The sequence below is a fragment of the Rattus norvegicus genome, chromosome 1 (assembly GCF_036323735.1).
Source record: "Rattus norvegicus strain BN/NHsdMcwi chromosome 1, GRCr8, whole genome shotgun sequence".
Lineage (NCBI taxonomy): Eukaryota > Metazoa > Chordata > Mammalia > Rodentia > Muridae > Rattus > Rattus norvegicus.
This window is the reverse complement of record NC_086019.1, coordinates 112,778,083-112,793,655: the sequence shown is the minus strand read 5'-3', so window position 1 is coordinate 112,793,655 and position 15,573 is coordinate 112,778,083. Positions and strand designations below refer to the sequence as shown.

Below are 15,573 nucleotides of genomic sequence, written 5' to 3'. Positions count from 1 at the left end.
TGCATAAATGGTTCAACCAGTGAAGTGCTTGCTCTGTAAAAGGAGCAGCCTGGGTTCAGTCCCCAGCTCCGAAAAAAAGAACCAAAAAAAAAAAAAAAAGAGGAGCAGCCATATTTGGATTCTGAACTCACATGTAAAAGGCTGAATATGACAGTTGTGGTCTTTAAACTCCTGTGCTGTGGGGAACAGATATTGAAGTCTCACTGGAGCTCATTGGATAGGTATCCTCACGAAAGTGAGGCGTTCTGAGATTGGTAAGAGATCCTGTTTTAGGATATACAGTGGGAGAGGGGCCAAAGAAGACATACATTGTACACCTCTGGTCAACATTTGCATCTGCCAAAGTACAAGTGTGGACACATCTTTTCTCATTCCTATGAACATACACATATACCCCCCACCACCGCATACAAGTGGATAACTTTCAAACTTACTCATCCTTTTAAGTTTTCTTCCAAATAAATTTTCTCCATTATAACAATTATGCTTCCTATTTGAAATAGATATCTGTGAAGCTGTTAGGAAGTTTTCTGTGTTGTCTACATCATAGTTAGGCAAAGGAAAGCTTGCAGGGATGCTAGGCTCCGAATCTGAATATTTTTTGTTTCTTTTATGATCTCTGAGAACGTTGACTATCTACATTCCTAAATATAAAAGCATAAATATAGTCATGTATGCTTGACTGGAATTCCTTTTTCTTGTGAAAGTTATTGTTACCCTTATAACTCTTCAGAATTTATTCTTGAAATTTCAGATCAATGACCTTAAAACACACTCAAGCTCCAATTAAACATCTATTCAGCTATGGTAGCACAGTAGCTCCCCATTTTCTCTCTGTAAAGCGGCAGAAAACACACATAGGAGCTCAGGTGAACTTTTGGGTTTTTGTTGTTGTTGTTGTTGCTGCTGCTGCTGCTGCTGCTGCTGCTGCTGCTGCTGCTGTTGATGCTGCTGTTGATGCTGCTGTTGATGCTGCTGTTGATGCTGCTGTTGATGCTGCTGTTGATGCTGTTGTTGATGCTGCTGTTGATGCTGCTGTTGATGCTGCTGTTGGCTTTTTTTCTGATTGCTAAGATTCCACAGGTGTGTACTTCTGCAGAATATTCCTCATTTCTGTGTCCTCCAAGATCTTAGAGAGAAAAAAGTCAGAACTGTAAAAATATCTCAGAACTCTAAAATTATTTTTACATTCTCTTTAACCCAGTGAGTTGTCTTCCACAAAATCTTTTTAAATTTTGTTATTTTTTATTTCTTATCTTTTATCTCTTTCCGGAATGAAAACAGAGATTCCACCTGCATGCTGAAATTTCTGGTACCTGAATGTTCAAAACAATACTCTGTTGAGGAAAGTCTGGAAATCCTATTTATCATGCAAGAACTAATTACCCCTTAAATAGCATCACAAGAACCTCGTCCTTTCTACTGAGCCACAAATCCTTCAACCTCCAATCTTTCCTCCCTGTAATATGTGCTCTGGTAATGTTGCACAAGACATGTAGGATTGGCCAACAAGTGAATGGCCCAATTTGAGACTCATACCATGAGTAGGAACCCATGACAGATGCTGCCTTGAAGGCCAAGAACAAGAAGCTAGATAGCCTAGACACCTAGAATAAAACCAAACAGGATCTGAAAAAAATGTCAGTGAAAGGATTCCTATGGACACTTTGCTATATTCATAGACAAGAGACCAGCATAATTATCATGAGAGACTGATTTTAATTAATATTTCATGACAGAAAAATTCATCTTAAATACTTACTATGACTTTGGGACAGTATTATACAAGGAAAGCACTATTCTGTACATAACGCATCATTATGCTTTCTTTTCATTGAGATACTCAATTTGGAAAATGAGTTTAGAAAGCATCAGGCTGAGAAATCTTTCAAGGCATCCATTGGTATTATCCTAGCCAGTAAATAATGAATGAGAGAAATCATGTAATTTCCTCAAAGTCACTACCCTGTTTCTGTTTTGATAATCTTGTTCATTTATATTTTATGGGATATTATTATAAATCCTGTCAGGACATAAGTAACCTATCAATTATAAATTAGGACACTGGTGTTCCTGGGCAAGAAAGTCTTCAGCCATTAGTTTTGCTGTAGTCATTAAGTTACAGGACATATATGCTTAAATGTTATTAAGCTCTATTGTTCAAGTCACTAATATGAACTGACTAGATCCCAGAACTGGGGTGTTTTGAGAGAGCTACACATGTGTATACCCATAAAATATGGCCAGTTATTAAAGTAAAAATCAAAACCATTATATTCTCTATTATCATCCTTCCATCTCTTCCTAAATAACATTACTGTAAACTGCATCTACAAAAGTAACTGGACAGAAAAAGAATGGAATTGTCTGAAATAATCTTAGAATCTGTCTTTTTAATTAATTAATTTATTTATTCACTTTACATCACAATCACAGAACCTGGTCTCCTTCCAGTGCCCCCTCACACAGCTTCTGTCCCCTCTCCTTTTCCTTTGAGGAGGGAGAATCCCCCATCCCAGGTTCCAACACAAACTGGCATATAAAATCCCTGTAAATGTTTAAAGAGAAATGATTCTTTGCAGTAATTAACAAAGCAACACCAAACAGAATTGTGTTAAGACTTAGCTCTGGACAGAGACTATCAGCATTTTACCTTCAATGTGCTTGTTGAACTGAGCTTATTGTCAGACATATTTTCTCACATACAAAATGAACAGCATCACATTGCAACACTGTAACAATGAGATAGAAATTAACATGAAAATGAAAAATGGAAGAAGGAACTTACAAGTGGCATTAAATATTTCATTTTGTAAATATCTTGTGTGTGTGTCTCTGATATGAAAATCAAGTTACTCTGTGTGACTTTATGATTTGTGAACATCCTTCATTTGTAGTAATCAACCATTTAGCAACTCTAAGTGTCAGTTCCTTGATCTGGTCATTTGGTCATTGCCTGTACATTTGTGGAATTACTTCCTATTCTTTTAAGTTTATATTTAATTTACAAACAAAAAATGAGCACACTACATTGAACAATGCACATATGAGTACACATGTAACAACAAAGAAACAAGATCATGCATCTAAAAAGTAGGCACAGGAAACTTTGAAAGGGTAGGAATGAAGGAGAATGAAGTACAAAAATTACCCAGGTATCAAAATATAATAAAAATTAAAAAATACCATTTTCGGAAGATGATCCATAAGCCAAGAATCACAAATGACACAGTTGTGCTTAATAAACACTTGCCCCTTGCATCTTCTCTTTGCCAGAAATTCCTGTGAGTATATACTTGTGATGATTTAGCAAGCTTAACAGTTGCAAGGAATTGGAAATTAACTTAAACTATTTTTAAACTACCATAAAATTTGTCTTCATTCATTTGGGAATGTCTACTTGATTTATATACATCCAGGTTTGAAATGCAGATTTTTTCCATAGGATTCAGATGTTTTTGGCCATCAGTAAATTCTCTCAAACACCTAAATAACCATGGCCCTTAAATTCTAAGAAGAGACCTACAACATCCCTTTCTATGCTGAATAAGGCTGGCAAAGGTTGGGGCTCAAATATTGTTTCTTCAATAACAGAAAGCCCAACTTGACTTCTGAGCTTTTTCCTTTCTGCAAAGCAGCAAAATCTCTGCCTTCCCACTCCAGGAAACCAGAGTTCCTAATATGTACAAGATGCAAATCTCATGAATGTCCACCCGTTTCTCTAATATTAATCATGGCCTTACAGTTGTCCCTCCTATTATTATAAAATGTGGGGAAACAGTACCCTAGTTCCACACCAATCCTTTCCCTCTGTCAGATCTCCCTCAAAAGACATATATGAAGTCATCTGTCAGGATTCACTGACAAGCAAAGGAGCTGTGACTGCTTGCCAGAAACTCCCAAGAAATGGGTCCTGTTGACTATTGTTTAATGTTTTCTAGAAGGAGGGTCCTCATGACTACTTGAACTTAATTCTGCTCTAATTATGCTTGGACATGTTAGTAAAGCTTATAACTTACTTCATTGTGTGTGTGTGTGTGTGTGTGTGTGTGTGTGTGTGTGTGTGTACCACCGGGAGTCTTTCTTAAGACCACAGAGATCCCTGGAAGCTCTGGATGGTTGGTATTGTTGTTCTTATGGGGTTGCAAACCCCTTCAGCTCCTTCAATCCTTTCTCTAACCCCTCCAATGGCATCCTGGTTCTCAGATCAATGGTTGGCTTTGAGCATTTGCCTCTGTATTTGTGATGTTCTGTCAGAGCCTCTCAGGAGAAAGGTTTATCAGGCTCCTGTCAGCATGCACTTCTTGGCATCAGCAATATTATCTGGGTTTGGTGGCTGTACGTATACAGGCTGGATGCCCAGGTCGGGCAGGTTCTGAATGGCCATTCCTTCAGTCTTTGCTTCAAATTTTGTCTCTGTGTCTCCTTGAGTATAGTTAAATGTTTAAAATGTATTAACTGTCTCATATACATTTTACAACTGCTCTATAGTGTAGCTAATATTACCTCTACTTAGAAATGGAGAAATGAAGCTTGGTATACATAATCATAAAAGGCCAAACTAAGATTATGCACAACCATCTTTTTATTCTAAAGCCATTGCTTCAGACACCTTCACTTTGCTACTTTGAGGGGCATTGCAGGGAAATTTCATATTTGCAATACACAAATGCACAAAATTATTATTGTGGAAAATAGTCTGTATTTGGAACAGGGCTGAGGGTTTAAAGGGCACACCTAGCAGGGATATGAAGACAGAAATATGAAGTAATAAATGAAACAAAATATGAGGGTGTGATAAGCTACTCCCAAGGGCCACTGGAGTAGTGTGATGTCTGCTCACAGAAAATCAGAGAGTGAGGATAGAGACAAGAACTGAGTGGAAACACAATAAGAAAGACAGGTCAGTAGAGTGTAAGGAAACAGCATAGGATAGATGGCTTCCAGGTATGTAACCCAAACAGAGAGACAGTGTTAGAACCACAGGGAGAATGCATAGAGAAAGTGACTTTCCAGTTGGATGCACACAGCTCTGAGGGTTTTAGAACCATGCTTTACCCAGAGCTAATGGATCAGAAATGATTTCACTTTCAGAGACATCTGTGACAGAAGTGTGGGAATATGTGAAACTATGAGCTATTTGGATCCATTTTCTAGGTAAGATCAAACACTAAATGGTATCATGTCAGGACATAAAGTGATGATCACATTCACTGATGTGTGATACAGTAGGAGGTATTCAGAGCCTTAAGTTCTGGCAAACAGTAAGCTAAGAGGGAAAGCGGAGAAAAGATGGGAAAAGCAATGTGAACAGTCTGCATTTATAATCATGTATCTCCCTTGTGATACATGATTCTCTGTCGACGTGAATCTCAGTGTTATGTTCTCCCCAAAGACATATCTGTAGTCAGATTCTCTGCTGAATAAATGTGTGTTTATGATTCATGTTAGACAATATTCTGTGTGGTTCCAAATACCACTGCATAACGTTAAGCTCTGTGTTCTATTCACCCTGCTGATGGACATGTATTTCTTCCCAGTTCCCTCCTGTCTTTCACACTCGTTTGTGCAATTGATTATGTAATTCTCAGACAGGTAATAGATTTCTCAAAAATTAAAAACGGAGTTATTGGTGTCAGTTACATTCTTTTCCTCCCTTGATTCCTCAGTTATTGCTAAAGCTCTGTTTCTCACATAATACAGAGTAATTTTCCTCAAATATGACAGCACACTGCTCCTTGAAAGGAACACTCCAATGACTTTCTCTTCCTTTCTCACAGATATCAGCATCACTATTAAAGTGTCCAAGCTGCTGTGGTTCCTACACCTACTGAAATTTACTCTGTGATCCTCAAGGCAGTCCGGTCTCTTGGTCTGAGGTGGCTCTGTCATACAGGACTGAGATTTCTGCTCCAGGGCTTCTCATTGAGGGTCTAATCTGTACAGGGGAACATTTCATAGCTATATAATTGACTGTCGATTCATGTCCAGTGAGTTCACCAGATCCTTAATTGAGACATTCGAAATATCTGCTTCAAAATTAAACACTCTGTTTTCATTCTCTGCTTCATCTTCTGTGCTAGCTTCTGTTGCTATTTGAGTTGATAATGGCTAAGCAACATTAAATGACGGGAGCATCCTCAGAGATCTGCATTACAAACAATTTCATCTTTGTAGAGTATTGTATTTAATCCAAGATGGCTATAGTGCCACTGGGCTATGATATCATCAATATATATATATATATATATATATATATATATATATATATGGTAAGTGGCATTATGCAGCCTAATGCAACTGAATTTTATATGTTTTCATTATTTAGTATATGGCATAGTTGAATGTTATCAGCATGGGAGCAGTTTTATAGTCCGTTTTGACAATAAATAGAGATAAATACAGGAACTACATTTTTGTACAAATAAAAGGCTATCCATTTACTACCTAAAATACCCCAGCAAAAGTAGACTTTAACTCTAGTTAAACACATGAATCTAATTTTAAGAAACTTTGTCATTAAGTCATTTCTGTCGTGATATTGGATTTACAGAAAAATCTATGCATGTTATTTATATAAGGTCAAAGTATGAACTAGTCAATATCGGCTTTCATAGCATTTTAAATAATACACATTACATTTTCTCCCATTTCTGACTGATTTTCCAGTTTGGATTGATGATAATTTATAATAATTAACAATTAGTATAGCTTTAAGAAAAGATCCTACAATAGCCACACAAAGGTCTGATATGCTGTGTGTCTATGAGTATGAGCATGTTCAGTACTGAGGATAGCTTAGGGGAGAAGCCTCTTGGCTCTGGTCCACCATTGAAACCTCATGGGAAATGAGTGCTTGAAGAGCTTTGTGTAAAACACTCTATGCATTCCAAAAGGAAAACATTTTATCGACTGAAAATTTAAAAGTATCAGGTCAAGCTATTCTTTGGCCATTAATCATTGAAATCCTTTTGAAAGTAAGTTTTTCCTGAACAAAGAAAACTGTTTGTGGTACAATACTCTCTATTTTTTCTTCTTGTAAAATTTTAAAACAGAAAAGAAGAGGGAAGCAAATGTCACACTATCACTATGTTCTTATACAAATAATAACTGACACTTAAACATACATGTGGGTTTGTGCACATGTGTTTGTCCATGAAGAGTGGAGGAAGCATCAGTTTCCCTTAGAGCTAGAGTTACCTGGCTGAGTACTGCAGAGAGAACTCAGGTCCACTGCAGGATCTATAAGCCCTCTTCCTGCTGAGGTTACATATACTGTAGTTTATCTTAAAGCTGTCCTGCTTTTATACTGTGTGCAATTGTATATAAGATTCTCTGAAGCCATTTGCAGGTCTTTTCCTGAGAACCTCATTATCTTCCATGATTACCAAAGAAGGCTATGCCTACCTGACTTATAGAATACAACAATATAGAATGAATATCCTCAAATCTCAAAGTCCAACAGAAGCCAGCTTACAAACACTTGAGGTTCCTCAGAGTCTGTGAGGTGTGCATCACTAATTTCTCAAGTTCCCCATGGAGAATCAACCTCCTGTCACTCATTGTAGTAAGTGGCCTGAAAAGATAATCTTTTCTCCCAGTTGCATGCTTTCCTAAAGGAGCTGCTTGCTTTGGAGTCCTTGCCTCAGGCATAGCCACAGGGAACATAAGCTCAGACATTTATTGTGGAAACTTCTGTGGGTTTTGCTCTGCTACTCAGTGACCCAGATATCTCCAGAGTTAGTTACTCACGACAGCTGCCATTTCCTCCACCCTGAGCTGTTTTCACTGCATCTTTGTCCTCTTTACATAATGTAACATAATCATGTATGCTGATGCTTCCTGGGTTTGCATTCCTAGGTCCTGTAAGTTCTGTAAAAGTCAAAGTTACATTGGTTGAAGTTAAACAGAAATGAACCCATTTATTTTGAACAGTAGCAATGGGAAGAAATTTGACATAATCTCTGGGAAGTGCCAGGAAAGCTTGTGCAAAAGTACTGGGTACCAGTATGACCCAGAAGTACATCCCACCACTCCCAGTGAAGAATTATTTGCATTTATTAATTTTTCTTAGTGTTATAATATAATCATATTTATTTGCTTATTGTTGTTTATTAATCTAAGTTATTTCTCTACTCAAAAAATTGAAAATTAGTTGTTTACATTTTAAGGATATTCTGCACAAATAATTCTAAGGAATGTGCTTGACTTAAAACTAACACATCTAATAAAATCATATACATTTCCAAGATGCAGAGAAAGAATTCTCAGTTGTAACTTTTCTAATGTAAATCTTCTTCAAGGGATAAACTATCCACAATTTAACTTAAGATGAGCATCATATTAAGGAGACTATTATAACCAGAATGTTTTAATAAATTTTGGCTAGGCAGTAGTAGTGTATGCCTTTAATTCCAAACCTTGGGAGACAGAGGAAGGAAGGTCTTTGTGAGTTCGAGGCCAGTCCAGTCTACAGAGTGAGTTCCAAGATAACCAAGGCTATGGAGAGAAATATTGTCTCAAAAAATAACATAAAATAAATAAAAATAATAAATTTTGAAGAAATTATTTCACATTTTCTTCTTGTGTTGTAGTAGACAACTCTCAGAATTGGGAGAATTATCCTCTGACCCTTTGATCATTTGATCTGTGACATCTGTCAGTCAGGTTGTTCAGCAGAAATGGTTATCCAAATGCCTTCTTCATGACTTCCAAATCCTCTTGGTATCTCTCCTATATACTATGAAAAGTGCATTTCTTTTTTTTTATTTTTTATTTTTTTTTATTTTTTTATTTTTTTATATTAACTTTGAAAAGTGCATTTCTAATGCATTATAGAATCATTATTCAACAGTACGTATCAGAGACCTGTCTACGGATAAGAATTGCATGCACTGTTTGGGAATGAACCCTTGAGTTTGGGGGAAAGTTAATTCAGCCAGAAGCACATATTTCTGATCATAATGGGAAAGTAACAATGTACATGTTACAAACAACTATACCAAATTTGAAATTTTCAATAAAATGAGTGAAAACATGTAACATGTAGCCTTTGTTGTCAGACAGTGTTAGTCCTAAGGTAGAGATATAACTCACTCATATGTTATAATTCACTAAGAAATCAGTTACAAAATATGCCTGGCCAGTGCCTTTGCTGGTATCTGCTTTTGTGATATAAGTGTCTATGGAAAAATAGTTCTAAAAAAATAATGGTAGCAATGTATTTAAGCATCTGACAAAATGAAATAAAACCAACCAGCTGAATAATGTTCAAGTCTAGTCTGAAAATGCAATGTAGGCAGATCAGCTCAGTCTGATATGGGAATAAATGCATACATACTGAATAATTGCATTTAAGAGAACTGTTGAAAATAAGACTGTAATTGCAGAGTAAATTCAACTAAAAAATGCTACTGGTAATTCACATATTTAGGACCAGCTGCAGGAAAAAACAAAATTGAAAATGTGAATTTTCTGGTGGAAGAATTACACACACACACACACACACACACACACACACACACACACACACACACACACGTATATATCAAATGTGTGCTACACTTTCCAGTATATTGTGTAACTATATCAGGACAAAATATTCTGAGATCTCTCAGGAGAGAATGAGGAGAAGCCCCACACTGACTATTCCAGAGCATTTGAGAGTTTAATGGAAGCAGAAGCAGAAGGACTACCCACAGTCCTTCACCAGATGAGACCAGTGTCTCGGGCACTGACTCCTCATCTCACTTGGGCCTATGCCAAAGATGTAAAATATGGTGCGGATGCACGAGCCTCAATGTTTCAAGGAGTAGTCCTTTTAGTCCATGCTGTAGCTGTTACAATATGGCCAAAGGGAAAAACAGTGATTATTGATCAGAGTTGGGGAAGTCCCAAAGTAACAAAAGACAGGGTCACTGTTGCAAAGTCAATTGATTTAAAGGATAAATAAAACAAATCGGAACTAAACTTGTTTAGGATGCTCCCAATAACACAAACGAAGAGGCTGGGGATGGCACCACCACTGCCACTGTTCTGGCACCATCTGTTGCCAAGGAGGGCTTTGAGAAGATCAGCAAAGGGGCTAATCCAGTGGGAATTCGGAGAGGTATGATGTTGGCTGTTGATGCTGTCACTGCTGAACTTAAGAAGCAATCTAAACCTGTGACAACCCCTGAAGAAATTGCTCAGGTTGCTACGATTTCTGCAAACGGAGACAAAGACATTGGGAACATCATATCTGATGCAATGAAGGTTGGAAGAAAGGGTGTCATCAAAGTGAAGGATGGAAAAACCCTGAATAATGAGCTAGAAATTATTGAAGGCATGAAGTGTGATAGAGGATATATTTTTCCATATTTTATTAACACATCACAAGATCAAAAATGTGAATTCCAAATGCCTATGTTTTGTTAGGTGAAAAGAAAATTTCTAGTGTTCAGTCCATTGTACCTGCTCTTGAGATTGCCAATGCTCATTGGAAGCCCTTGGCCATAATTGCTGAAGATGTTGATGGAGAAGCTCTCAGCACACTGGGTTTGAACAGGCTAGCAGTTAGTCTTCAGCTTGTAGCAGTCAGAGTTCAAGGGTTTGGGGACAACAAGAAGAACCAGCTTAAAGATATGGCTATCGCTACTGGTGGTGCGGTGTTTGGAGAAGAGTGATTGAATCTAAAAGAATATCCCTCTCAGGATGTAGAAGAGGAGGCAGAAAGAGTTTAAGAAGCAGTGGGGATGGAGGAAACCAAGAAAACAAGGTCCTCTGAATCAACATTATTAAATCTGAGCTCACAGATACTGGGGCAGCATGCAGAGGTCTACAATCAGTTCCCTGGTACACAGTATTCCTTCTCGTTTACTGTTTTTATGGGACTCCTGAATGTGCCATTTCTTGTGATTTTTTTCCTCCTGCTTGTTTTTCAAATACAATGTATTAGTTTTGTTTTATCTCATTATATTTTAAAGGTAAATAAACAGAAAAAATAAAAGGGCAACAAAAATAAAACAAATAAATATTGAAGATGTTCAAGCTCATGATTTAGGGTAAGTTAGAGAGGGCATTGTCACCAAAGATGATGCCATGCTTTTGAAAGGTAAAGGTGACAAAGCTCATATTGAAAAACATATTCAAGAAATCTCTGAGCAGCTAGACATCACAATTAGTGAATATGAAAAGGAAAAGCTGAATGAGTGACTTGCTAAACTTCCAGATGGAGTAGCTGTGTTGAAGGTTGGAGGGACAAGTGATGTTGAAGTGAATGAGAAGAAGGACAGAGTTACAGATGCTCTCAGTGCTACAAGAGCAGCTGTCGAAGAAGGCATTGTTCTAGGAGGGGGCTGTGCTTTGCTTCGGTGCATCCCACCTTGGATTCATTAAAGTCTGCTAATGAAGATCAGAAAATAGGTATAGAAATTATTAAAAGAGCACTTAAAATTCCTGCAATGACGATTGCTAAGAATACAGGTATTGAAGGATCTTTGATAGTTGACAAAAATTCTACAGAGTTCCTCAGAAGTTGGTTATGATGCCATGCTTGGAGATTTTGTGAACATGGTGGAAAAGGGAATCATTGATTGAACAAAGGTTGTAAGAACTGATTAACTGGATGCTACAGGGGTGGCCCCCTTGCTAACTACAGCCGAAGCTTTAGTGACATTCCTAAAGAAGAGAAAGACCTTGGAATGGATACAATGGGTGGAATGCGAGGGGGTATGGGAGGTGGCATGTTCTAACACCTAGAATAGTGATTTGCCATTATTAATAAGCTGTGACAGGAAGTTCAAGGCAGATTCCTCACCAATAACTTCAGAGAATTCACCTGAAGAAAATGACTGAAGAGAAGGCTGGTTGATCACTGTAACCATCAGTTACTGTTTTCCTATGTTTTCCTAATAGATAATGGTTTACTGCTGTCATTGTCCATGCCTACAGATAATTTATTTTGTATTTTTGAATAAAGACATTTGCACATTCCTGATGCTTTGTGCAAGAGCCATATACCAGTGTCCTGTTTCAACTTAAATCACTGAGGCATCTCTACTGTTCTGTTAGCATCAGGACTGTAGCGCTGTGTCACCACATGAGAAGTTCTGAAGCAGCCTTTCTGTGGAGGGTGAGAATGATTGGGTACAGAGTAGAGAAGTATCCAATTAGGTGACAACCTTTGTGTAATAAAATTTTGTTTAAAGTTAAAAAAATAAGAGTGGCTTTCAAACACAGAGTGAATATTTTCTTTCTACCTGAAGCCTCTAAGTTGCTTCCACATACTTTCTGCTCCTATTTTTGAACTCAGTGCTGGTGGGAATTTAATGTATTTTTTGGCCTTCCCTGTAGTTCTGAGTGTAATTGCAATCTTTCAAAACAAACCAAAGGCTTTAAAAAAAAGATGTTTTGGAAGCATTTTTATGTCCCCATTGTGAACAATCCCAAGAATAACATTTTTTCTTTTATTACTTTAATATAATACATTCAGATCACAATTGTTCCCTCTCTCCCCTCTTCTCCGCTACCCTATCTCTTCGTCACAGATGTAGTCTCTGTCCATTTCCTTTTCAGAAGAAAATAGGCCTCAAGAGATGAGTCAAACTGTGCAAAGCAAGACATATTTATGAAAAGGTGAAAGCCCTCAAACTGGGGCTTCACAAGAAATTCAGTTGGAGGAAGAGAGGCCCCCAAACAGGGAAAGAGTCAGAGAGGCATTGGCTCTCACTGTTAGGAGTCCCATGAAAACACCAAGCTAACAGATACATAACATATACACAGAGGATCTCATGCAGAGCCATGCAGGCCAAAGCTTGTGGCCTTAGTCTCTGTGAGCCCATGTGAGCCCCGCTTAATTGATTCAGTGGCTATGCTCTCCTCTATCCTCCATGCCCTGTGACTTATATAATCTCTTCTCCCCCTTTGCAGCAGAGGGGAGATCAGGCTCCCAGATCTCCTGGGGAGACCCCAATGGAGACCCCAATTAGGACTCTCTCTGTCCTTTGTCTCGCTGTGGTTCTCTACACTTGCATCCATCATGTTTCGAGTTGACTGATTTCAGCCCTGCATTTGATTATTTTTTGTCTTTTTCTCTTCATGTCTGTGATTGTTACTTTTTCACCCAGGGATCTTTGATATACTTTTTAATTCCTGAGATAAAAACCTTCTCATTTCCTTATCGAGGCACTTAGTGCTATGAACTTTCCTCTTAGAACTGCTTTCATTGGATTTCATAAATTGGTGTATGTTTTGCCTTCACTTTTATTGAATTCTAGAAAGACTTTAATGTCTTTGTTAATTTTTCCTAACCCAGAGATCACTGACTAGAGAATTGTTCAGTTCTCATGAGTGTGTAGGCTTTCTGGTGTTTCGTTGTTGTTGAAGCTCACCTTTAATCCATGGTGGTCTGATAAGGAACAAGGCATTATTTCAGTTTTCTTATATCTGTTGAGGCTTGCTTCATGACCAACTATATGGCCAATTTTGGAGAAGGCTCTATATTCTTTTGTGTTTGGCTGAAATGCTCTAGAGGTATTTGTTAGGTCATTTTGATTCGTGGTTTCAGTTAGTTTTATTATTTCTCTGCTTAGCTTTGGTCTGGGTGACGTGTCTGTTAGTGAGAATGGGGCATTACAGCCTTCCACTATATACGTGTGGAGTTTGAGAAGTGTAAGCTTTTGCAATGTTCCTTTTACAAATGTAGGTGTCCTTTTGTTTGGGACAAAGATGTTCAGAACTTCGATATCAATTTCATAGATTTTTTTCCTTGATGAGTATAAAATGTCCTTCCCTGTCTCTTTAAATTGCTTTTGGTTGAAAATCTATTCTACACCAGATACGAGAATGGCTACTCTAGCTTCTTTCTTTGGTCTGCTTGCTTGGGAAACTTATTTCTAGATCTTCACTCTGAGGTAGTTTTTATATTGCTGAGGTGTGTTTTTGTATCCATTCTGTTAGCCTGCATCTTTTTTATTAGGGAATTGAGTGTATTAATGCTGACAGTTATTACTGACCAGTGATTGTTAATTTCTGATATTTCATTAGTGATGGTGTTAGTGTGTGTGTGTGTGTGTGTGTGTGTGTGTGTGTGTGTGTGTGTTTGTGAGTTTCTGGGTAGTCTAGGTTGACATCTACAGTCGAATAGAATCTGAAAAACATCTTCGCATGATGTGATGCAGTACAGAAATAAACAGAGATTTCTAAACAGAGGAATCTCAAGTGACTAAGGAGCCCTTAAAGAATGTTAAATGTTTGTTGTCATCAAAGAAATGGGAATCAAAATGACCCTGAGATTTTATCTTATGCCCATCACAGTAGCTAAGATCAAAATGTCAAGCAATAGTGCATGCTGGTCAGGGTATGCAGCAAGGGAAACACTCATACACTGCTAGTGGAAGTGCAAACTTGTATGACCATTTTGCAAATCATTTTGGCAGTTTCTCAGAAAACTAGGCATAGTTCTATCTTATAACTAAGCTATACCACTCCTGGGCATATGCCCAAAAGAGGTCCCACAAATCACCAGGCACTTGCTCAACTATGTTCATCACACCTTTATTTGTATTAGCAAGAAACTGGAAACAATCTAGATACCCCTCAACTGAAGAATGAATTAAAAAAAAAACAGTGGTACATTTACACAGGAATATTATTCATGTATTAAAAAGAATTAGATGATGAATTTTGCAGGCAAAAGGATGGAATTTGAGAATATCAACTGAGTGAGGTAACCCACAGACAGAAATACATATATGGTATGTGCTCACTTATAAGCAGACATTAACCACAATGTGCAGGATAACCATGCTATAATAGACAGACCTAAAGAAACTGGATAGATAATATGGAGGTCCAAAATGGAGGATGAATGGATATCATTCAGAAGGTGAGAATAAAGAGGAAACTGGGTAAGAAAGGAGGTAAGGAAGAGAACTGGTTTGGTGATCATGAGTAGATTTAGGAGGTGTGAGAGAGGCCTTGGAGTGAAAATGAAAATAGCAGGGGGTTGGGTATCCCTGGTGACTAACTGGAATAGGAAAAGATATACAGAGGCTATGGAGTGACCTTAGCTTAGATTCCTAACTGGAAGATATGTAGACTGTAGTGGCTACCTTCATAGCCAGGGTGGACATCTAGAAGAAGGAGGGAAACATCACTTCATCCACAAATCCTTCAAACCAAAATGTGTCTTAACTACGAATGTGTAGAGATAATGGTGGAGCAGAGACTAAGGGGAAAGCTGACCAATGACAGCCCCAACTTGAAACCCATCCCATGTAAGAGAGACAAACCCTGCCACTATTAGTAGTCCACTGTGTTTGCATACAAGAACCTAGCATAAACTCTGTCATGAGACACTTCATTCAGCACTCGATGGAGGCACATGCAAAGAACCACACCCAAACATGTAGAGTATGGGGAATCTTGTGGAAGAGTTGGGGGGGGGTGTGTAAGTAATCATGTCTAAGATGTCAAAGACCACCACAAGAAGACACACAGAGTCAACTAAGCTCGGATTGTGGAGGGCTCACAGAGCCTGGAGTACCAGCAATGGAGCTGGACCTAGGCCCCACACACATCTGTAGCAAATGT

The 15,573-nt window shown here is 38.0% G+C and overlaps 1 long non-coding RNA gene and 1 pseudogene across 2 annotated transcripts in view; one reads left to right on the top strand and one right to left on the bottom strand.

The window, feature by feature from the left end:
- Positions 1 to 775: 775 nt before the first annotated feature.
- LOC134483291 (uncharacterized) overlaps positions 776 to 15,573 on the bottom strand; it is an 81,711-nt gene continuing 66,913 nt past the window's right edge. For both annotated transcript variants that reach the window (XR_010060110.1, XR_010060108.1), the window contains exons 2-4: positions 7,753 to 7,872; positions 2,654 to 2,732; positions 776 to 1,129 (exon numbers count right to left, since the gene is read on the bottom strand). This is a non-coding gene — a long non-coding RNA (uncharacterized LOC134483291). The remainder of the gene's footprint in view (positions 1,130 to 2,653; positions 2,733 to 7,752; positions 7,873 to 15,573) is intronic.
- On the top strand, positions 9,690 to 12,197 carry Hspd1-ps7 (heat shock protein family D (Hsp60) member 1, pseudogene 7; annotated as a pseudogene).